Source organism: Molothrus aeneus, chromosome 5, assembly GCF_037042795.1.
Source record: "Molothrus aeneus isolate 106 chromosome 5, BPBGC_Maene_1.0, whole genome shotgun sequence".
NCBI lineage: Eukaryota > Metazoa > Chordata > Aves > Passeriformes > Icteridae > Molothrus > Molothrus aeneus.
The window spans coordinates 26,515,289-26,540,332 of NC_089650.1; the positions used below are offsets into that span (position 1 = coordinate 26,515,289).

General features: G+C 41.4%; 1 long non-coding RNA gene across 1 annotated transcript; it reads left to right on the forward strand.

The window, feature by feature from the left end:
• The first annotated feature begins 18,554 nt into the window (after positions 1–18,554).
• LOC136557383 (uncharacterized) lies at positions 18,555–21,832 on the forward strand. Its single transcript, XR_010783760.1, has 3 exons — positions 18,555–18,650; positions 19,123–19,276; positions 21,645–21,832. It is a non-coding gene; the product is annotated as an uncharacterized lncRNA (long non-coding RNA).
• Positions 21,833–25,044: the final 3,212 nt, after the last annotated feature.

The following is a 25,044-nucleotide window of genomic DNA, read 5'->3' on the forward strand; positions in this document are numbered from 1 at the left end:
TGTAAAGCTTAAGCTTAAACTTGTGTATTGTGAGACTATGAAATTAAAATAAAACCAACCAAACACACACACACAAAAAAAAAAGGGATTGTACACTTGGGGTGGATTAGGCTGCTTCAGTCCCTTATGGCATTTCATCATACCAAGAGGGTTTGTTCTCTGTGGCAGTGGGGCAGCAGCTGCCATCTCACTGCAGAGCACAACAGATGGTAAAGAGGAAAACTCTGCTCTGCTTTTGGTGAGTTTCTGGGCTTTCTTCTTTTAGCTACTTACATGGCATGGGAGATAAAACAGCCCAATGAAAGGGCAGCATCTCTGTCTACCATTTTGTTATGCAAAATACCCACAAGACTGTAACTCATCTATTTTGTTGAAAACACAGGTGAAAGACAAGAGGTGATTTATTTTGGTGGAGTCAAAGGGGAAATGTAACTTCCTGCAGCAGGAAACTACCATGTACAGAAAGAAGGTTGCAGGGCAACATCTGAGCTGGAGCTGGGACTGTGGATGCTCAGAAGCAGCAGGAGGCTGAGGAGGGAGGGAGCAAGGCTGATCTAAGATTTCCCTGTTCTCCTTCCTGTCCCCTTTAATTCCTTCTCTCTGTGACCAGTAATTTCCTCCTCTTTTGGATTGGTGTAATACCCATACTGCCGTGCAGGTATCTTTCTGAATTAGTTATTTTAGCTCAGCTTTAAAGATGGAACTGAATTAATCCACAGTCCATGATTTCAGATCACTTAGAAAAAACAAAAGAGGGATCTCCACAGTGTGTGGCTTGGCTGTGCTGCCCCTGGGGCATGCCCTGTGTGCTGTGAGTGTCCCCATCTGCGGGGCTGTGCAGTGTGGCTGGGAGTGGCAGCTGTGCTCTGCCTCTCCTTGCATGGATGCTCTGCCTCTCCCTAGCAACAGCTGGGCTTGCTGAGGGGCTGCTCTTTGCTCTCAAATCCACAAGGCAGGTGCTGCTGGTAGAAGGGAAAAGAAGGAGAGGAGGGATGCTTTGCCAAAAAGAAGATAGTTAATGTTTAGCTACACAAAATCATCTGCCTCACACCTTCATGTAAGAAGTCCACAGTTTTCCTGAAAAGGCTGTTGCTGAGAAGGGGAGAGGCTGCTTAAAGCCTGTTTTTCTTTTTGGCTGCAGAATGAACATTCACCATTCCCTCTTGGAAGTACGCCTTACCTGACCCTGAGGAGAAATATTTATTTCTCTTTGCCCTGGACCAGCACATGTAGCAGTCACTTTTGCAGCCCCTTCCAATGTTTCCTTGGCTGAAGCAAGACTTGACCCTTACTCAGGAGTGGGTCAGCACTTTTTAGACCTGTTCTTTGACTCAAAGACTTTTTCCTATCAAAAGACATTTTCTGGCCAACATTTCTTCTTGCAGACTGGAAAATAATAAATGGATAACTCCCACATTTTGCTTGTGTGCCCCCACATCCATAAGATTTTTAAAAATCAACTTCCAGTCAGGAACTATTGGGATACTTAATGTTTAAACAGCTATTTTTCTAACAGTGCCCTTCCCACTGGTTTATTCCCACAAACTGTCTGCTTTCATTGTTGAGCAGGGTAGAAACACAAGCTGACAGTCAGCAGTCTGACTTCCAGTAAAACATCAGCTGGAGCAGTAACAATCAGGTAACCTGGCATGATGCAATCCATAGAAATCACTCTCAGATGTTGTCTTGGGGCTGGGCAGAGAGGGGAATAGCATATGTACCTTCATGATATTTAAAATACACATGACATTTAAGATTTTAACTGTTTTCTTAAACTGATCTGATATTATGTTTTCTAAATTTTAAATTCAAGACAAAGACACCCCTGAGCTCAAAAGAGACAATCTTCCCATCATAGTCTAGGAGGGATGCATATTTCAGGGTTTTTTATTGGTACAGTCTGCTGAGCCCTCCTCCTTCCTCTCCTCCTGCCAAGTGTGCAGCTACAGAGAGCCATGCCAGGTCTGTGTTCATGGGCAGTGAGGATATGTTAGAAGGAATGCTGTGAGGATCTGAAGGTCTGCACTGCTCTGGAAATTAGAAGTTGATGGGCTATGACTGTACCTGGATTATGGTTCTTCCTGAAAACCAAGAAGCGGAAACCGATGAACACAGATGCTAATTTCCTGGGGAAGAGGGAGGAACTTTACTTTCTATGCATGTAGATGTGGGGGAAAAAGCTCATTTGAAGCATGTGAATATCCAGCAAAATCTTTTCCCCTTCACTCACACAAGTTTGACTGCTAGCACTGGGGCAACTCTTTGTTCCAGGTTCTGAGTGGGAAGAAAGTGCACACAGTGTTTGTTGTTTCAGGCCATTCGTGCTCAGAGTTGCTCCCAGCAGAATCAATGGAATTGATGTTGTTATGAAAGCAGCAGTGAGGCTGGCTACTTCTCATCAGATGATACAGAAATCAGGAAGAAGTCACATTTTCTCTTCTTACACAAGAGAGAATGGCAATTACATTTTGTTCTTTGCCTTTCTTTTAGCACAGCTTTTCTTTAACTCTTCAACTTTACTCAGCTTTTTGACAGCTAGTTAATTTTCAATAAATAAAACATTATTTTTATCTCAATCAACTCAACTTTCTGCACTGAATGCTGGGCTTAAAATGCTATAGGTCTCTGCATGAATCATAAGGAGACAAAAGGCATCTCAGATTTCATGGCTGTTTATAGTAGGGCTAATATCAAATCCTTTATCCAGCAAAACACATTAGCTCAAAACTCAGAGGACTAGAAAAAATTACTTTGCTTGATTAGCTTTAAGCTGACATGTCTGAAAACATCAAACAAGAATCAGTCTGCTTTTGAAATTTGTTTCCAGTTATAGAACATGACCTTCTGGATTCCCTGAAGCATCACATCCTAGCTTAAAAGAGCTGCACTTTCCTCTCACCACAAAGGTGCCCCCACAGACTCTGCTGGGTTGGAGAAAACCATGGGAGACCCCTGCTGAAATCCTCCATCCATGTTGAGAGGTATGGGGAATCAGAATGATTGCATGAAGATGTAGAGCACAAATCCTGTGAGGAGCGAGTGAGGGAGCTGGGGGCGTTTATCCTGGAGAAGGGGAGAATCAGGAGAGACCTTATCACTCTCTACAATTACCTGAAACAAGGTCATAGCCAGGTGGGTGTCAGTCTCTTCTTGCAAGGGACAAGCAACAGAGCAAGAGGAAATGGGCTCAGATTGCACCAGAGGAGGTTTGGATTGGAAATTAGGAAAAACCTCTTCACCAAAAGGGCTGTCAAGCACTGGAACAGGCTCCCAGGGGAGTGGTTGAGTCACCATCTCTGGAGGTACTTAGGAGACGTGGTAGATGTGGTGCTTAGGGCATGGTTTATTGGTGCACTTGGCAGTGTGAGTTTAACAGTTGTCCTTGGTAGTTTTAAGGTCTTTTCCAACATAAGAAATTCTATTATTTTCTGATTTTATAATTCTACCTCCTTGTCACCCTCACATACAACTCTTTCAGAAGCAGACTCACCCAACAGAGAGACTTGTACAACTTTTTACTTAAGGTCAAGGATATTCCTTCAACAGGCATTATCTTGGCAATGGAATTGTCTGCAATGTTCCCAAATATGGGATTTTCAAGTGGATTTTCTGGATACTCTGGCAGAGTTTCTCTTTATCTTCACACAGCACAAGCCAAAGCTTGTACAGTTTACACAGTAGACAGTGGCCTTATCTGAGCCACAAGAAGGGGAAAAGCACAGACCTGCTGGCCCAGGCAGACTTGTAAACCAAACTGGGAGACGCCATCTCCCCACATTTGTTTTTTTTTTTTTTTTTCTCACTGCTGTCTTCATGTGAAAAGAATGACACAGTCCTCTAGCATGAGAGCTGGCAAGAGTTCTCTGCCAGATGTAGAGCATTGAGTGTGGAAACAACAAAGGTCCAAGGTCCCAGCACAGAAGTGGGAAAAAGATTTCCCTGCAAGATTTCATTTATATATCCTGGGCTTGTTCAGGGTCTCAGTAGGGAAGGTAACAGGCAAGCTGTTATGTGACATGAGGTAGGAAAGGAAATAACAAACCTAAAATGATTAGGTGTTTCTTTTTGGGGCTATGAAACAGAACTGTGCTGATTTAAAGTGGGTAATCTTCTCTCCACCCTGAATAGCACTTTCAAACAGGCGACTTTAGCTCATACAGGTTTTAGTAGACTGAAGTCATATAAAGAGGCAAGGACCAAGAATATTGCAGCAGTTTACACACTGTAGAACAAGCATCCAGTGTTTTTGGTTTTGGTATTTTCTGGTTTGTTTTTTTCAGTAAGTATTCTGTGTGTTTATTTTTCATTCCCTTTAGCAAAAGTATCAATGAACAGAATTTTTAGAACCAGGCATGAATACACTTCTCTCAGACCCTTACAAGTGATATACTGGTATTTACCCAGTCAGGATAACCAGGTCAATTGTTTTTGGCACAAATCCATAAGCATCAGTTCCTCTGTCTGGCAAATGCTGTTTTTGTAGCAATCGTTGGGACTGCTGTCTAGTCCACTTCCAAAACATCCTGACAGAAAACAAGGAACAGATTTAGCAAAACAGTCAAGTCCACGTAGAGCAAAAGCAGTCCTCTGAGGCAGGTGATGATACACATAAGAAGTAGTCCAGGGAACTGCTAAAAATATCTGCAAAACAAATATATAACTCCAGTTTAGAATAGTTACAATTTTCTCCAAGGCCAGAGTTTAAAAGTGGGACCTATTTTACAACGACAGCAATCTTCAGCATATAAGGAAACTTCATCCTATGACCTGCTTTGGTTTTGTCCTTATCCTTTAAAATTATCTGCCAGACTTAGCTATTACATCCAATATTTGGATAGAATATATTTGGAAATAGTTATATGGTATATAACTTATTTATATATTATGTGGGGTGACAGCTCATTAGTAACAAGAAGTGCAATGCCTAATGCAATCAATTCTCAACAAATCAATAAGTTTAATTTTCTAATTAATGTATGATCTTTATACAAATAGACATAAAAACATAAGACTAAGTTTTCACCAACGTAGAAGGATATCTGCTCTAAATTTTAGTCTTGAAAAGTGAGCAGATCTTTTTTATAGTAATGTGCTGGGCTTCAGACAACCAAGAATATGCTACAAAATCAAGTTTTCTAAGACCCTTTTTAAACTTTTTTCCTGAAAACTGTTACCAGATTTTAGTCTGTAAAAGAATTAAATAAATCCATATTCCAAGGACTAGAAAAAGGGCTGCATTTTAATTTTAGGCAAGATACCAAAATATGCTTGAGTTCTGTATTTGCACAAGTAATTTAATAATCTAAATCATGCTTACATGATGCTGACCTAGAAAATCGTCATTACAAGTGAGGAAAAAGATCTTGGAGTTGCTGTTGCCAAAATAAACTCAGTGTGCAGCATGGAAAAATAAGCCCAAAACACCTTGGGCATCATCAGGAAGGATGTTGAGAACAGGAGATGGTTTATTTTCTGCTATTTGAAATCTGATGTGTCTTCATCTTGAGCGTTGTCTGAAATCCTGCTCTCTCGTCTCAAGGAGGATTTAGTGAAGGTGAAAAAGGGCAGTTACAATGTTCAAGAGGTTAAAGCAGCTGCCTTTAGAGAAGAGATTAAATATCTGGGATTGTTTAGTTTGGAAAATGGGAGGTTTCATGATAAAAGGAAGATATTGGATACATTGAGTGAGGAACTGTGGGCCAATGCTACTTGATCAAATTAGTAGAAGATCAACCTAAAATTAGTAAAAGGAAAGATTTCTTTTCCATTGGGCATCAAACTTCTGGAACTTGCTGCAGATGTTGCCAGCAGATCAGGAAGGGGTAAGACACATCTGTGAATACTAGAGGTAATAGGCAAGGAGATGCTCTCTAGCACCCCAGCAAGGGTAAAGGAGTGAAGAATGTGTCCTCGCTCACATGCACTTCCCAAATTGCATCTGTTTTCCCTCTATTGAAAAAGAACCATGCAGCATGGGCCAGTGGTCTGACTCAATAGGCACTGGTTGCAGTTTTATGCTGTACAGCTGCTCCCTGTGCTGGAGAGGATTTTAGTGCTTGTTGTACAATGCTTTTCTAAAAACGAGAGCAAACAAGCTGACAGTGTGACAGGATGGGTTACTGAAATAGGAGCTGGAACTTTTCCCTCCAGGAAAGGCGAGCATTCCTGGAAACGCTTAGAAATTTTTACTAACAACATATTTTCCCCCATTTTCTCACCATTGTTTTGAAACAATAAGGAGTGACACACAAACCGTGCAAATGTAAGGAAAGAAGTGTCACAATACCGTACATGTCCATAAAATGCAGATACAAGTGTAACCTGTATGAGTAGACAAGTCCTTGTGGAGTATTTTCCTTCCTGTTCTCTTCTAACATTTCATGTCCCTGTCCCAGTTTTAGCAGGTTAACAGTACTCTCTAAGTCCTTAGTTTTTCATTTGCCATCTTTTGTAAAAGCCATTCAGTCTCGTCTCCCTGAGTCTCAAAGCAGCCTGCTGGAAGGTTGTTGCCTACCCTTGATACGAGATGAGGAGTGGAGCTTGAAGAGTGAAGAAGCCCAGCACACAAGCACCTGTTAAAATCCTCATTGCTCAAATATGTCTCCTGGAAGAATTTCCAGACCTTTATCCTTGAATTTAATATTGAAAATACGAAGAGACAATAACTCTTCGTTTATGGGCAAAGAAATTCACACTATCCTGTAGTGTGAGTCCTGTAGGCAGCACGAGAGCTTCTGGAGTGTGAATTGTTTGCTCTCAGGCCCTTTTTCATGCAGGAGGTGCCCACAGTAATTTCCATTTTTTCCTCTCATGCATATTGTACCACTTATTAAATGGAGGAGGATCATTGTAGAATTTTCTCTGTGCTGCCCCATAAATAATAAATAATAAACAAAGATGTGTGAAGCTAGGAATGAAGGATATTGGTGGTTTGCCATTTATCTTTCAAGCAGCAGCCAGATATCTCCTGCCAGTTGTTGTGCATTTTGGCAGGTAAATTTTATGGTTGTCTTGTTGGCTACTATGTATGTTTGTTCACATATATGTGGGGAACACCAAGCTCAGTTCAGGTGGGATGCATGTGGGTTGAAGATTGAAACCAGCTGAAGGCAGGACAATGAGCTACTAGTGCAGATGACCTGGATTCTTAACATTTGCTGTGTTGTTTCAGACTTTTGCCAAGGGCTCTAGATTTTGCAAATTTGTATTTCCAGCCTGATGACAACTACTATTCAACCTTTCTCTTGCAGCAGAAACTCAGAGCTATGAATCTGCATGCTCTTCCTCCCAGTTGCAAATAGCCTTACACAGTCTATAGTTCACTGCTGCAGAAGTTGTAGTCTGTGGTCTATGACTATGTGATAAAGAAATATTTGAGAAATTAAGTTTGAAATAAAACATTTCACACTTGTGACCCAAAACTGTCACAAAAAATAAAAGTCATATTCATTAAGGCTGGACTTTCATATATGAAATTTCTCAAAGTATTCACTCCTCTAAGGGAAGACTGCAGGTGACATACAAATGAAAATAAGGTGGTCTACAACCCACTAGAGAGTTGTTTGGCTGGCTTTTTTGTTTGGTTTGGTTTTGTTCATTGTTTTAATTGCCCATTAAATTGTTTGGGTTTTTTGTAATATATTAAATGTTGACAGATTAACAGACACAGTTACTCTGTCTTCTGGAGGCTCTTAGCAGAGCTCATGCCCACCAGCATTACTGACACTGTTCTTCAGGCTTCCCTGCTGCTGCTGAAAAGGAGAATAGGAGCAGGACTCTTAGGTATGTCCATGCAGAGCAGCTGTCACAGTGTCACACTCTGTTTTCCATATTTGTTAGGTAGGTCTGCCAAGAGCTGGCACACTGAGGAGATAAATCTCTGATTCTTGGAGCAGTGCAAGACACTGACCTCAGAGGAAGGATCTCTAGGTTGAAGTGGGACATCTGCTGCAGCCCTTTGCTTTCCAGGCACAGAATGCTTTTCATGTCACATGGAGGTAGTTGAGAATGTGATACGGTCCCTGCTTGTGCATGAACTTGCTTTCTGCTTGGACAACACCTACCTTGAGACATATCTTTGGACTTGCTATCTTAAACTGCAGTAGATCTAATGAATGCAGAAACTGGCCACCTGGATGCTTCAGGTGAGATTTATCCCTAAGCCAAAGCTAACCGAAATCTCAGACTTATGCTTTTCCTTGGAATTTCACTGGGCCTTTGCAAAGCCAGCTCCAGGCCTCTTGGAAGTGATGCCCGAAATATAATAATAATAATAATAATGCAAAAACATTTTCTTCCTGACAGAAAGTAAAATTAGAGGCAGAATGAAGGTGGAATGGAGACAGGTGGGGAGAACTGTGGAGGGTCAGCCTGCTGGTCTCAATGCTGCCAGGAGGACTCGGGATGGCTGTACCTGCTTCTGACTGACATCCTCCCAGTCTTCCTCTCTTGCTTTGCAAAGGGAGCAGGCACAGCTGTCTCTGGCACAGCTGAAGATGCCAAGGATGTTTTGTTGTTGCCCACAGTATTGTGAGGCTTTGTTCATAGTCAGAATTCACTGGGGTGCTCTGGCTTAGAAACAAAAATTCTTTCTAGGGTCTGTTAAATCCTGGCTATGTACAGGTCCTCATTCCACGTCATCCATGGAAGGTTTTTACAGCACTGTGGTTTGTTTGCCTTTTTGAGCTTGGTTTTCATTGTTTCTCAGAAGTGTTCTTTTCTCTTTAGTTTTGTCATTTGGCAAAATGATTCACGACCACTGTCTGTGTGGGTACAAGGACAGGACCACAACTTGCAATTTCTGAGCTCATTTCCTGGTGAAGCCACAGATTTTATGCATAAGTTTAGGATGTTACTTCAGGTCATCCAGGCATCACTTCCCCACTTGCATGTATCTTTCCACTTCAGTGGAGATTGATAGAGCATCTCAACTTAGCTGTGAGTATGTAACAGCAGAAATCATGACCCCCTGGTTACTCAAATTACTGTTTGAAAAACAATGTTCTGGGTAATGACTGTGTAAAATTTCAAGCAGTTGAACAGCAAAGGTCAGAGTGCAGCCCTGGGTGCAGGCTTTGTGCAAGCACTAATTGCATCACTGGAAACTGTTACAGCTCCAGTGTGTTTGTCCCTCAGCCTCTTTCCCAGTTCAACCCTAGAAGTTTGAACCAGTCACTGCAACGCAAGCTGCTGACAGAATAGCAATAATGTGTCTGTCCCTCCTTGCCAAGACCAATTAGATTCAAATATCACAAGCATTTCCAAGAGAATTAACATGTTGGCACTAAGCAGGGGTTCACAAGAATTGCACAGATGCAGCTGGGGCTTTTTTAAGTGCCATGGCAATGCAGGCATGTGGCAATGTAGTAGGAGAAGGCAGGTATTTTGGGCCATATGACACTGTGAGCCACTGGAAGAAATGTCTGTGGCAATGTGCCACACTGGTGGTGTTGAATCTGAGAGATAAGATATTTGCAATTTGCCAAGATGCCCTGTTTCCTTCTCACTTCGTTTACTTTTCCTCCTTGCTGGATGGATCTGGCTTTCCCCGTCTCTTCCCTTCCCCAGCAGTGAAGCCCATTCTCTTGGCACATGCTGCCCACAAGACAGAGATGGTTTGTCCCTCTGCAGCTGGCAACACGGAAATTTTTGGCCCTCAGCAATGCCACCCAAAGTGCATCCTCCTGTTAGATCTGCAGCAAAGGGAGCAATCAAGTGTGGAGCAACCAAGTGTGCATGGCCAGAGAAAGGATGAGGAGCATACAGACATGGGCTTCAAGTGGAATTCCTGGCTCAAAAATCCCCACTTATTAATTACACCTTTGGGCCCTGGTGCCCTTTGTGGGATGCAGTGCAAAATCCTGCTCATGAACACCAGCATCAAGCCAATCTCTGGCCTTTCTGGAAAGAAAACAGGGCCCATCTTACTCAAGCCTTTGTGTCTCCATATGGAACTTGGAGGGTTTGGACCATGGTGACTTTTTCTGATCCACAGATAGCTGATCTGGAGGAAAACACACAGTCTTCAAGATATAAAGCAACATCTTGGTTTGAATACTTTTGGTGGAGGGAATGAGTGAGGATTTATACCTAACGAAATATTTCTAACATCTCAATTTTGAGGGAAACTTTCCTATAATGGATTCCAAATCACTCCACAAATGAGTTTGTGAAAATTTATATGTAGGGAGATCTCTATGAACAAGGATGGAGAATACCAGAGTTCTTTTGAAACTTACTGCATGCGCCACCACTGATCCATTGATGGGGAAAAAGGTCACTTTTTAAGCATTTGGCACTGTAAAAAACTCCCTAGAAAGATAAAAAAAATTGCTAATATTTTCAAAAATGCCTACTTATTTGGGATTTCACAGTTCTGTCTAAATCTAATGTCTAGTGTGAGCAATGCCTTAAGACTCCTGATTTTCCAAAAGTCCTCATATTCAGTCTCTAAAAAAATCTGGTTTTTTGTCAGATGTACAAAAGTGTGGAAAACAGTCCTTTTTGGCTAATGCTTTGAAAGTGTCCTGGACAAGGCATTGCTGATAAAATGTGACCTACAAAGCAGCAAGAGCAAATCAAGATAATATTCTACATCACTTTTTATGAGAGGTATGATGAGTAGGTAGAAGAAAAATAAACCAAAGAATTATGCTTGTATAGCATGAGAAATGTTGCTCCAAGGAAATTAAAAGCTGTATACAATTGCAAGTGCTAATCCCTACCTTAGACACTGAAAAGACCCTTGGGTTTCCCTTTGGCAGAGCTTCAATTTCTAGAGGAGTTTTTGTGTGAGCATGGTGGTTCCCTGGTAGACACATATGGATCTGTGCCCTGCCTGTACCTGCTCAGCAGGAATGTAAACAAGACAGAGACTCTGCTCTTTTTCGCATCTTGATCTCTTGAAATCACCCAAGGAGAAATCATAAGAGTGTTTCTTGTGTCTCTACTCTGTGTGTGCATGCTTTGTGGCAGATAAAGGAAATTGTGCTCTCTGCAAGTGAGCCCAGGAACAGAAAATAAACTCCTTGTGACTCAGAGAAATGAGAAGTAACATAAAGCAAACGTTAAATCTGCAAAAGTGTCATTCACTGGCTATACAGCAAATGAGGCTGGAGCAATCCCTGAGCAAAAGCACCCAGGACAGATGACGTGACTGCAATCATGTATATTGGTATTTACCTTGCCTGGTTAAAGCTCTCATGTTATCCATGTTGCTCAAGAATTGATATGGAAAGGTCAGATACATTGCAGAGCTGAGAAGAGAGCAACTCTGGGGCATTTCAGCATGTTGCAAATGCTTACCAGACCAAAAACTGCACAGGATTCCTGGGGAGACCCACTCATCAAACCCATTTGAGGATTACTTGATGCTGCCACACTTGCTGTTTTTGTTGTTTAAACTGTGTCCCAATGTCCTAAGGAAGGCTGTGAGAGAGGACATCTGTAACCCATTTCTGGTTTTGGTTACTGTCTCATTTAGAAAGACCTCTGATTTCCTTGTGTCTGACTCTCAGTTTCTGCTTAATTAATGAGATGCCACTGTACCTGTGCGTGTCTATCACTAAACTTAAATCACTCTTTGCAAAGAAATTTTATATTTCTTCCTTTCTCTGGAAGAGCTAAAAAACAATCAGGTGGTACACTTCTGACAGTAGGAATAGTGCAGCTGCCAGCTGCTGTTTCACAGCTGTGGATTTCTCCACCATGCCAGTGCTATGGTAATAATTAAAATGACAGATATAGAGCATCCATGTTTGTTTTTCTAGCATTGAGCAAACTCAGTACTGACCATTTTATAAGTGTGTGAACTCTGTTGACCCTTGCCTGCACCACTTGGAAATGCAGTGTACTTAATTATTATTATTGTTTGGAACAGAGGGTTTGATCAATGCATGGTTAGTAATGAAAGTCACGTGTACATCTGTTGGCATAAAACCCTACTCCTATTCCTTCAAAAGCACAAGAACATGGTTTCCTCATGGTGGCAATCCTGACATTTTTAGAATTACAGGCAGGGTTAAACCCTGCACTAGGTCAAAATATGAAATTCAGTAGTAAAATTCAATACACATTTAAGCATTTTCAGGTATGGGGTCGAAGTTCTTGGTGCACAAGTGAAACACCCTGGTTTTGAGAAGGCTGGGGAGGAGGAGAAAGCACGTGTGGCTTTGTTTCTTCAGTGCTGCCACATGACAAGAAGTGGCTTAGTTCATCCTGTCAGGTGGAGAGCAGGTGGTGTAAGTTATACAGCAGAACAGCTGATTCCATGAAATGCATCTCAAAATGAGTTTAACAACCCCAGACAAGCACAGCCTGTGGTTTAATGACAGCTGAGTGAAGGTTTGCACAGTACTGATAACATCCTGTATCTGTGTGCTGGTGTGGTGTATGCACACGTACTCCTTTGCAGCAAGAAACTTCTCAACAGATTTTCACGCTGGTTGTTATTTAACAAGGTTGTTTTCCTCTTCCTGCCATGGCTTTATTTTTGTTGCTGTTGCAGTAGTAAAATTATCCCTGATATTCTCAGAAATTCCTCATAGCACTGTTAATGTTTTGACTGATGTTTTGCTGGAATTGGTTTTGCTGCGATTTTTTTAAAATGTCACATCTGTTCTCAAAGTGCAGTTACTTAATTGGTGTACATTGCTGGATCAGATTCAGTACCCACGCATCTATTAGCAAGGTACAAAGCTGCACAGGTTGTCAGAACATGCTTGAAAATGAAATGGGAGCTCAGCTCAGCTCCCTGTAGCAGAAAGGTGACAAGCTCTGCTGATGTGGGAGGTAGCACTGCAGGGAAATAATACCCAGGGCAAATCAAACACACAGGCCCTGCTGGGTGCTGCAAAACACGGGCAGAAGCCAGGGAAGATGTCTTTGCAGTGGAAAGAGTCCTGCTTTTGGAGACCATTCAATCTGAATAAGAACAAAACCAATAATATTGACATCTCCTATAACATGTCTGGTATCTCCTCATGCCTATCCAATACCTTATGCACTGGTAAACACTTATATATAAAATACATATATATATAATACATATATAAAATATATTAAAAATACATATGTATAAAAATACATATATAAAATACTATATATTTTATATATACCATACAAATAGTATACCCCATTTTTTCCACAATGCCTTTGTAATAGATAACAACTTCCTTAATCAGTGAGATCACACATCATTCCCATTTCATGGCCTGGGGAATGGAGAAGCAGAAATAAAATGGCTTGATGTAGAGGCCAGAGGTTCACAGAAAAAACATTTGCTGTAGTTCTGTAGTCTGTTTGCTAGGAATTGTTGCCTCCAATTTTTGCAGCATGAAAATGTAAAAATACAGAGGAATGGTATTAAAATACCAAGAAGAACTAAAAGAAAAGTAATAGACAAATGTAAAAAAATTGGAAATAAGACATTTTCTAAGTGGACACACAAATGATGTATTTAATTGTTACTGTCACTTTCCATGGTACTTGTTTTTCCTAAAACAATATCTGATCTACATTCTTGTGTGTACTTCCAGTGAGACTCCTATTTTTCTAATTTTAAAAAAACCCAAACCTAAAACCAAACCCTTGAAATTTTTGACTAACTTCACTTGCTCTAGCAGAGTGGAAGGAAAACATGAAAATACAGCAGGACTCCTGAAAGGCCAGTTGTTTTAGGGGTTTTATTTTCTTTTTTGTTGTTGTTTTCCCTTCGCTCAGTGCACTTTACAAATGTGCTGTAGGCTCAGTTCATAGTAAGAACACATCTTATCTGACAAATAGTAACTGATGCAATATGATTTAAAAGTCTCCCCCATCATGCAGAAATTAAAATCCTCTCTCCAGGGACATTCCTCAAAGCATAAAGCAGAGCCTTTCTCCACATTTAAAGCATTTTGTTGTGTGAGAAATGACAATGAGCCATAAAATCTGGAGGGAAATGATTGCTGAGCACTAACATATGCCCCAAACACGTGGAGGCTGTCAGCTGCACTTCAGGCCAGGGAAATGAGGGTCTTGATCTTGTCTGGTGGAGGGCAATTTAAAGAGATGTTGCTAACAGAGTACTGAGGCCCTGAAAGCCTGCTTTCAAAATAGCAGCAGCAGATGCAGCAGCCAGCAATGTGAAGGTGCCAGCTTGTTTTGTTTGCAAATGCATGTCCTATTGTCCCTTTACTACCCTGGCATGCTCTTTTCTTAAAAGAGATGAGAACAATTGTCTCCACCATTATTACTATTATGCATAAAAATGGCTTAAAAAGAAGATAGAGGTTGCCTACTCAGGCACTCAGAAGTTAAAAAATAATGGGATTACTGTTGCCTTGACAACATTTCTCTCTCTTTCCCCTGCACCCAGTTTCATTCTTGGAAATGGCTAAACCACTTTGCTGAAACTCTATCAAATAATTAAATAAAAGGTTCAGTTGTGGAGAGACAAATAACATCAGAAACTTCCTCTTGCCTTTCCCAGAGCATGACAAATTTCTAGCTGAAAAAAAGGGTTTTATGATGAGAAGGATCAGGTACTGCCACATACCTCAATGGCACTTATAGGTCCACCTGCATTTTCTCCTTTAGTTTAACTTTACACAGCTCCCTGAAGACCACATTTGATGTGCACCCCTTTGTGCTGCCAGAGGTAAGGCCACATAAGCAGCAGCACAGGGACCTCAGTTCCTTTCAGCTCACCAAGGAGGGTGGGCTTCCCACCCCACTAAAGTGAGGACTAGGTGGGGTTGAAGTGGGATGAAATGATGCTGGATGCAACCCATGCCTGGGTGATCCAAATTCAACCCAAATTGATGTGCCTGGCAAATGGAAAGAACTCTGCCCCTCTGAAGAGCATTGGAGGGTCTGCAGGGGTTCTGAGCTGGCAGGTGACAGTGCCTGGTGCCATCAAGTTCTCTCTAGCTGAGCTCTGAATGAGGTCAGGCAGGAGAGTGACAAATGGCCCTGCCTTGCCAACACTGCCCTCGTGGGTGCTGTTGTCACCCAGCCAATGGGAGCGTGAAGGAATTTGCATTCTTGCCCTCTCCAAAGCTGGAGAGCAGGTGGCAACAGGAGCTGTGGAGATATCTGTGTTTGCTCATACCATTAACATTCTCTTGCAAAGAAGCTCAGGGTTTGGTTTGGAACCAAAGGGTCTTTGTAGATGATTATAAAATATTATGCTTTTGTTCATTTTTCATGCTAATTGAATTTATGATGGGGTTTCTTTCAAAGAGGGTACAGAACATTTCAGCACACCCTGGCATGGCTGAAGCACTAACAAACCACTGACCTGGTGGAAAGCCCAGAAATATTGTTACGCTCCTTTTCTCACATCTGATCAGGGCATCCAGAAATGTGAGGAAAAGTAGCATGCATAGGGGCTGGAAGTGGACCAGGTGACCAGCACAGTCTGTGACAAATAATCCAACAGCACTGTGAGGGGGGGAGGACTGTGGTTTATTTAAAAATTGATTTCTCTGGGGGGAAAAAAAGAGGCATAACTAAATTTGCATTTAATGGCACACATTTTGAAACCAAAACAATTGCAGCTGCATTAATTTTTCTTCCTTTTCTTTAGCTTGGAGCACAGTCAGCCCTTGCTTGTTGCTTAGGATTCCTGCTGAATGCCTTCCTGACTCAGATCAGAGCCCTCTGGCAGGCAGCTGCTCCGTTGCCTCTGCTCACAACCAGCATCATCAGTGATGTTTCATCAGCACCAAGGCTGGTCCATCAGGCCTATCAGGTCCTGCTCTGCAATCCATGCTCAGCTTAGGGGACCAATGATTGGCCCCACAGGTCCTAGCTGGTGTGTCTGTGAAAATCTCATCTGAAGTCACAAAGAGAGTCATCCAGGGCTGACTCATGTGAGGTGTCTGTGGCTCATTCCTGCACTGAGAGTGCTGGGTGATACAGCTGTCTGTGACCTCAGACAAGCACTAAGGCCTTCTGGGTCAAAAGCATCTTCTTCAATTAGATATTTTGTTAATTTGTCAATCTTGGTATCCCATCATAGGTGTTTTATTTCAAGGGAGGACACCTAAAGGAATTTGATATGTCTTGTTTCTGCGGCTCTGAATCAATCCCTTTTTGTCAGGGAGCTTTTGTCAGTGCTAAGTAGTACTTTAAGTTTAAAAATCTAAAATCCTTGGATGAGTTGTGCACAGATGCAAGAGAACCAAATGCTGTATTTCCCACTGGTGCCTATCTGTCCTCAATCCCTGCCACTCTCATGCACTCATGTCAAAATAAAGACAGTGTCCTCTTTCTAAGCAAAGCATTAAAGAGTGCTCTTGTCTGTTCCAAATACCTTGTTTATAAGTATGGAAGCGTTAGGAAATGAGCAGTATATTAAGGTCAGATTGCAACTTGTGTAATACAGGGGAGCAGCCTCAACAGAGCAGTTCACCTGTAAGCCAGCTAAAGATCTGGCCTATAAATTGATGGTTAATAAATGTGGAATAACAGGTCTAAGAACATCAGGCCACCAAGAGCAGCTATAAAGTGGAACTGGTTGTTCAAAATCCTCCAAATACATTAATGTGCTGCTTTGCATTTTATTGCAGAGACGGATGATTGGTCCTGCTGGCCAAAACCCAATTCTTCCCACAAGGGAGAATAATCTGCAGCTGAATTACCTTTGACATATTCCTTTCAACACAGCGACCATTTTGGAAGCATAATGCAGTTTGGTCATGCATGACAACAATTTTTGCAGCAGAGTAACACATGAAAAATCTAAATCATGTTGGAAATTTGAAAGGAAAATCCATTTGATTAGGATATATGGCCTGGGAAATGCTCTCTCTGTTGTATTCACATCAATGAAAGCTTCTCTTGATTTGATTTGTATGTAGTGAAGTTTCACTGGAGAGATTACTGGAAGTCTTGCTGCAGAATTGAAGCTGAGACATAGGTATTAGAAATATAAGGGTAGATAAGAATTTTCATCCAAAATATTATTGAAAAAATAGTTGGTTTTGCTAAAATAATTTTCCTCAACCAAGAATTCTATCAGGGAGAACAACAGTGTATTAAGGACACTCAGCAGCACGAAATGCCACCATAAAGCAAAACACTGTGTACACTGAAGGGGAAGAAAATGCTGCCCTGCTTGAAATTTGGGCAGAAAAACAGGTGTTACATCCTGCTCTGCTGAAGTGAAAATGAGAAGAGCTTTGATGCATAGACAGTAAAGAAGGCTTTGGCTTTCTGTCTCACCCAGGCACCAACACTTCATGCCATGCAGTCAGTCACCCATCAGGGTCCAGCACAGCCTTTTCTCCAGTCCTGGCTCAGAGGCAGAATGGGGTGCTCAGAGCCACCCTGCTCCTTCCTGCAGCACTCCCACCTCCTGTGGGGAATGGGTTGGCAGGAGTGAAATGGCCATCCTCTGACAATCACCAGTCAGAGGTGATTTTTTTCTTCTGGACAATTTTCTTTTCCACATCCCTCTGGTCTTCCCTTTTCTGTTCTTTTGAGTTTTTCCCACTTTCAGGTTTAATGATCCCTTTTTCATGGCTAGCCCACTATCTCATTTTTTTAGCTGTGATTCTCCAGCCAGGGTTCATCCTTCATGTAGGCAAAGGACGTGCTGAGGGGAATGAGCACCAGACAGATGCTGCTGCCACCCTGTAGGACCTTTGCTCAGGGTGGGTCCCTGTTTTGCTGCTCTTCTCTTTGAATTCATAGCTGATGCTCCCTGCCTGGAAGAGCCCAAGTCTGTTTACTTAACATGGGGCTAAAATAGTTGATTTGCACTTTTCAATATTGAAGGGATTTGGGAGCAATTGCCCATTTGTTGTTAAGTCTAATGGCAATTCTGTTTCACACGCTGTTATCATTTGTACCCTATTTATTATCATAACTGTAGAGGTGACTCCAGCTGGTCTTTGAACTTGCAGCTGTTTGTTACCATCTCCCAGCTAAGAGGCAGCTACCTGCCATATAATCACTCTTAGTGTTTCTGAGAGTAAAGTCACACAAACTTACTCTCACACAAACTTAAATTGCTGCTGAAGGTTTCCTTTTTTTTTTGTTTTGTCCTCACAGGTGCAAGGAGTGTTTGTACAGTCAGTCATGCCTGTCAGCTGGGAGGAAGTAAACACCCTCTGGGAAACAGTTGGGGGCAGATTTTAAGCCTCTTTGCCACTGGCATGGCAATGTGATGACTCCATATTCTCATAATTGCAAGGTCAGAGAGGCTAGCTCAGAAAACCAGTGTCTGCCGTACTTTCCAGAGTGTGGGAAGTGCTGTAGGCACCACTGCCCACAGCAGGGAGATGCTCTGGGAGGGAGGCTGCTCCTGCCTGCATCCGTGACTTTGGTCATGGCCACCTTGGGGAGCTGCCATCACCATTTGGGCTGTGGGAGGCTGCAGCTGTGGCTGACCCAGGAGTCCCACCTATGTGAAGCTCAGGGTACCTGGGTGGCCTCAGGCACTCGTGGGGAAGACAGGGGCTGTGTGGAGTCATCAGACCCATGGCTGGCAGAGGGTCCCTGTTGCAGTGTGACCCTGAGTGGCAGCATAAAGATGTTTCATGGCTCAGACTGGTTCCCTTCTTTCCAGATTTTGCAAACAAAGCTCCAAGCTGAGAAACACTGTGTCCTGATGGTGGCTGGCAGCCAGAGCTATGCATCCCTTGGGAAGACAGGATCAGCAGGTAGGATCACACAAGTGTGGTGACACACAAAAAAGGGTAACTCCAAATATGAAAAGCAAATGTTCGTTTATCTAGGGTCCCCAAAGAAAGCTGGAATAGTGAGCCATTAATTTAGCTGCAAGGTTTAGTTTCTTGAAAGTAATTTTGAGAATTTCTTCTTGAACAGGTACCATAAAAAGCTTTAAATAATGTCCAACCTGGTTTTGCTGCAGTGTGCAGTGTGTGTTGCCTCCATTTGTCTTTTACTGTCAGTAGTCTTCAAGCACTTAATTCTACCTTGATATCTGTTTTCTTTAACAAAATGTACAAGTGCACATCTCATCTACATCTGAGGAACAAACCCTCCTCAGCTGTCAACAAAGAAATTACGATAACCTAAAGAAAGTACAGATTACATCATTTGCTTTACTGAAATTCAAGTGCAAACTGAAATTCTCATACCAGTTCAAGCAAATTCTTATTTTTGTCACAGGAACCAAAGGTTTGATGTGCATCGAGGCCAAGTATGTGGTTACTGACTTCAGAGTACTTTGAATTAGTGCTGCAAATAGCACCATTAGCCCATGTGGCCCAAGCATCTCTTTTGTCTGCATGCCTTTAGCATCCATCTACATTCCTCTGAAGAAGTAAGTTTAGCTTTGCTCACATTTACTTCTGGTTGAAGGTGAGATCACAAAGTATTTATTTTTAGATGTCATGTAGTTACATCAATACAAAATGTACCTTTCATTTCACACAAATATTCAGAAGAGGAAGTGAAGTACTCTGCCAAACACACTGAAGTTTTTGCCATTTAATGGCAGTCTGAGAGAAGAAACAATTAATTTTATATTTCATTTCATTTCATTGTTATCTGATTTAGTTCTTATCTGTGATGGCTAATTACTTCAAAATAATTCTACTTCCAGATCACAGAATTTATGAATAAAAGATGTTCATGTGCGCTGCCTAGGTCAGGTGTCACAACCCAGTGCAGATATCCACACAATGAAATACTTCTGATTTTAATTACTGTATGAATGGATATGCTGATTATGCAAACAATCAATAAAACACTAATGCCAGAACAGACAATGCAAGAAAGTAGGTGGCCAAAGATATCAATAAGGCATATGTCTGTCCTACACAAACATCTCCCTGCAAACAAGTGGGGCATGTTCTATGTCACTGAAACAGAAAAAGTCACCAAAGCGTCATGATGCAAAGCTGCTTAATTTTTAAGCAAGAGTAGGTATATTTTCTTTTTGACCCCTCAGTGACTGACTGGTACTACTTCCTTTCTGGCAACACACTTTCCAGGAAGGTCAATAGAGTTCCTTTCTGCCTGAGGTGACAGACTGAAGTCACTGAGGGCAAAATACCACACAATGCACACCAAACCAAACCAGAATTTATTCTTCTTCTCACTGTATTATAGTGTGTCATAAAGGACTCACACCTTTTTTCCCTTGTGTTTGTTTCTCTTTGGGAACATCAGAAATACCAAGAGAATACATGCTCTTGTACTGTCTCCCAGACTGTCTGTGCATGGTTGCTGTTTAACTGCCTCCAAAATCCATCTGTGGTTACAGAAACAAATATTAAAACTGTGCTTGACTTAGCCAAATAAAATATGCAGTTTCTTACTTCATAAGCAGATATAGAGCAAGCAGTCTTGACCTCTTTGTTACCATTGCCATTTGGGTGACTGACAAGCAAAACTTATTCCTCAGTGACAAGCCAAATATATTCATCAGTATCCTGCACCCCAGGAGTGGGCTCTGCTCAGAAGTCAGGCTTCTCAGAACAAGGAGGACCTTTCGGTGCCCTCTTGACACCCTGGGTACAGACTGTCATGCAGGCTGAGTTACTGGCCTGGAAATATTTCCCTGGTAATATTTTGAGCTTTGGGCCCTTTCCTGTGCTGTGTTTTGCAGAGGAGTGGGGTCTAGAATGAGACAGGCTTTGTTATTCTCGTGTGAGCTCAGCTTTCCTCCCATTTCCCTTCACAGATCCCTTTGCAGGATATGTTTTTATTGTACCCTTGCTCACTTTGGTTCAAGCAGAGTTATTCATTTCCTGACTGTATGTGACCATATGCATGGCTGCTGTCAGTGATGTAAATCCCCAGCCTTCAGCTGAACTAAAATCAGCCTGTGATGTTTGATGTGCTGTGCTAATGGGACACGGCTGTTTGGAGATTTCTGACTTTCACAGAACCAAGGGTTTAAGCTGTGCCTTTAGGAAATAACAATAACTCATTAAGGCCACGCTCCAGTGTTTCTTTTAAAATACAGATGTTATTAAATGTGGAGCTCTAGACTGCTTCTGAAAACACATTTTCCATTCCTTCTCCGTACAAAACTGAATAATGTATCTCCCCAAGTTTCCTTTTACTCAGGCAGCAAAGGTTGCTCTGATGTCAGCTGCACAGGTGAGATGTAATGTGGATAGCTGTGAAATCCCCTTTGACAGTAACAATCAAAGTGGAAATATCCTTCCAACCCAGAAAAGTCTTTCCTCACATACAGGCTTCTACTGTTTTGTAATTGTAACTGCTAAATCTGAGCACTTCAAACAAATACTCGAGAGAGACACAAATCCTTCCCTGGAAACTTTTAAAATTCAGAATATAAAATATGTATCTCTGGAAGAATGCAACCAGGAGACAATAGAAACAGAGTTGCCCTACCAAAGGCCAGTGAAATCCAAAGTAAGACAGGCTGTAGAGGCAGGTAGCCTGCAAGGGCCCCTGGTTTCCACCGGTGCCTGGCAGAACTGTAGGGTGTATTTGTGAGGAAGGGGAGTGAATGGAGGAAGAATATCATTCCCCAAGGGGCTCTCTGGGGGAATCTGCCAGGCTTTGTGCTCCCATTAGTCTTTGTCCCTTTGATACATGTCAAGAAAGGATACAGAAAGGAAAAGGGAACATACTGATAAAAATAGAGTTTTCAAAAAATGTTCAGAATAGTAACTGTGACTGCTTTTGTGACATAAAATCTTGTTCTCTTTAAGGTTGTTGGCAGAAGACAATTGAGTTTAAGATCCAAAGTCAGCTACTTAGGCAGTGGTGGTCCCAGAAACTGAATCCTGGCTATCCGAGGGACAACCCCAGGAGCTGGGAACAGCTGGATGTGGGAGATTTCTCAGTGCCTTACAGGAACCTGCAGCCAAAATTCCCTTTGAATTAAGTCAGACCATATAGTGAAGCCCAGAGACTGGCAATCCTACCAAGCTTTGTCTTAAAGTACTGGGATACCTTGGTTCTTAACTACAACTCTTTAGCACAAAGCTTTAGGTGTTTTTATCCTGCTTTAACAATTCCTACAAATTAGCTTTTTTGGAAGATGGAACCCTATTGGACTGTGTAAACAAGCCACATTCAGCTGAATGCAAAGCCCAGATACAGTTTCAATTTCTGTAAATTATGCAAGGATATGAATGATGAGTACATAAGTAAGCTAGACCAGAGGCTGATTCATTCGTGTATTGATTCATGCATGGTTTATCTTCATGCCTTCCAGAAAGAAAAAAATTAAAATGGTTACACTAAGCTGTAGAACTTGAAAGTGGTGGTTGAGGGGGGAAAAATCATTGTCTGGTAGAAAAGTGGCAGATGAAACTGTGGTGTGTGTAATAATCCTTTTTAATAATTTGCATCATTTAAATGCTTCTTAGCTGTGTGTGACTGAAGTAGAAAAAATAATAAACTTATAGAGGAAATTCACTGGATATTTCATTACTTTTATGCTATGTGTTTGTTCAATGCCTTTCTTCCTCACTGCCTTAAAAGCAAAACCAGAAGAAGATGCTTCTTTTGTGTTTTAAAAAACATCTTGGTAACAGAAATAGAACAAAAAAATCATTCCCATGGTCTGGGAGTGTTTCTAAGCTCCTTAGGTAAAATCCCATTAAAGGTTTTGGATGGACAAGTGGGAAACCCCAGGAAAGAGGGTGTTCAATTTTGCTAAAAACAAGCAACAAAAGAAAGGAGAAAGAAAATATATCTATTCCTTGCAATCTTCAGCCAATCAGGGTGCAGGAATGACATAAATACAATTTTCTTCAGTGTGTGGGTGAGTAAACCATAATTCTTCACTCCCATTGTCTTTGATGATAAAATGTAGCTATAGGAAGGGCTTTTTCTTTTTCTTTTTTTTTTTTTTTTACTCATGAGAAGCTTTCAAGAAACAAAACATCACATGAACAGATGAAATACAGGCGGTTTCTTGTATCATGAGCTGTTTATCTGTAAGCATGAACACAAATAAATCCAACTTACATAAAAGCAAGCCATGTAATGTATCTGCTGCTGATCCTTTCAGCCTTTGTTTTAATTAGCTGATGCAGACGCTGAGCACACGGTATGCTGCTTGTATTTAAGGATGCTTTAGTCATCTGCCATTTTTGCACTTTTTTGATTGGCTACCTCTAAGGGCTAGGAGAGCTCTGTAGTGGTTGTACACAAGAAAAATGACTTGAATATAAAGCTGTGAAAAGGTATTCTTTTATCTAGCTTCATCTTTGCCACCCCCATGTCATTAAGTTCTTTACCTTGGCTGAAAGTTTTAAGCACCTCATTAGTAATCTCTACTTTCATGTACACAGTTTTCACTTCATAGGTTGACTCTCAGTGTAACTCTGTTTATTCCAGGAATAATCTGGGGTTATTTTAGCCCAGCATAGTGAGGTATAATGTTAAACAGTTGCTGTAATCAGTTTGTGAAGTTCTACTGCCAAAACTGAATCATGGATGAAATTTATTTCCAAATGAGTAAATCCAGGTTTAAAGTAGGAAAACATATCTCTCAGCTCCCTCTCCCCCCTCCTTTTTTTTTTTCTTTTTAAATCTAATAAAATATGAGAAAACAGGGCTGAACTTGGTTGGGAAGTGCACATGGACCTCCTTGTCCTTGCTGCCCTGAGGAACAAAGCATTCACACAAGCACTGTCTTTGTCAAGGTTTGAAATGGAGGTCTCTCATGCCAGTTAAGTACAATTTTTTTCTTAAAAGCCCAGAACAGCTTTTCAAAATGCCAGCTGTCCACTCTGAATGCATGTACAGATTTTTGATAGACAAGGAACACAACATGTCTTTTCATTTAACCTAGCAAATGCGTATAAACAGACTATGTGCCTAGAGTGGTTCAGTTTTATCACTCTTGTGAATGGTAAAAGTGACACAATGGCAGCCTTTTCTTTCTCAGCAGTGTGGCTTCCACCCATGGGTGTCTGTAAACACTCTAGAAAACCATCACTGTATTTTTAATGATATAATGAAACACATCAACCTCCCAAACCACGAGATAAAGTCAATTAAGAATATCCCCAATTAGCCTTTTTCCCTCAACTTACAGAAGAAAAAAATCAGTTCAATCCGGTAGTTAATGGTTTTGCAAATTTCTCATAATTAGAGAAAGAAAAGAAAATGCCTGAAGAGCAAAAAATCTGAACACCAAACCTTTGATCCTGGATTTGAAGCTAAGCTGTGCAATTAACAGTGGTTTTGTCACAAAGGGAAGAGTCACAGGAAGAAAGGATGGAACACTGCACAAAGAAATGATCAGGTAAGACTGAGAAAATAGTGCTACAATCATTTACAGAGTCACACAAATCCCTCCTCAAGAGGGAGAAAAAGAGAAAAAAAGGACAACAAAAAAGTAAAAAAAAGTAAAAAAAGTAAAAAAAAGAGAAATAAAGGACAACAGCATTGAAAAAACATAGGAACACTTCTAAACAATTCCCTCCAGGTTATCTCACTAGAGGCACAATTTAACGACATCACGTCTGGGAGGCTGTGTTCACACAAGGAGCTTCCCAGTGTGTAGGAGCCATTGTAGGGATGTCAATATGGCTTCAAGCTGGTTTTTGGCTTCATATGAGAGGTTAGATACAGCCCAAGAGAGCATTTGATGGCTATTTGATAATGCACATTCCCACAGCCAAGAAGAATGTTTTTGGGCTGGCAGACCCAACGCAGCCCCAGATGCTGCCAGAGAAGGAGGCAGTTTAATGCCTTTTCTCTGATGAACCATAAACACCCATGTGAAGAGAAACCCATGTGTAATGGCCAATGGGTACCAATAACCTTTTCTTATTCTGACAGAGGTCTTACAGAAACAAAATCAGAGTCTTGCAAGGATCAAAAAACCAAAAACAAAAAAGATGTTTGACTAGCAAATATCTTTGGGCAAGTTACAGTCCTCTGACACCTTGAACAAATCAACATTGCTTAGATCCTTACTCACACTAAGCTCACTGGCACTTTCTTGTCATTTACACAGAGGATGCAGTAAATTCTTGGACTGTGGATTATCAGTTGGATTACCTACCTGGAGAACTCCACCACGTTGTACTAGCTTTGGAGACCTGCTGCAAACAGGAAACCACAGCTCCACATTACTAGACACGATCA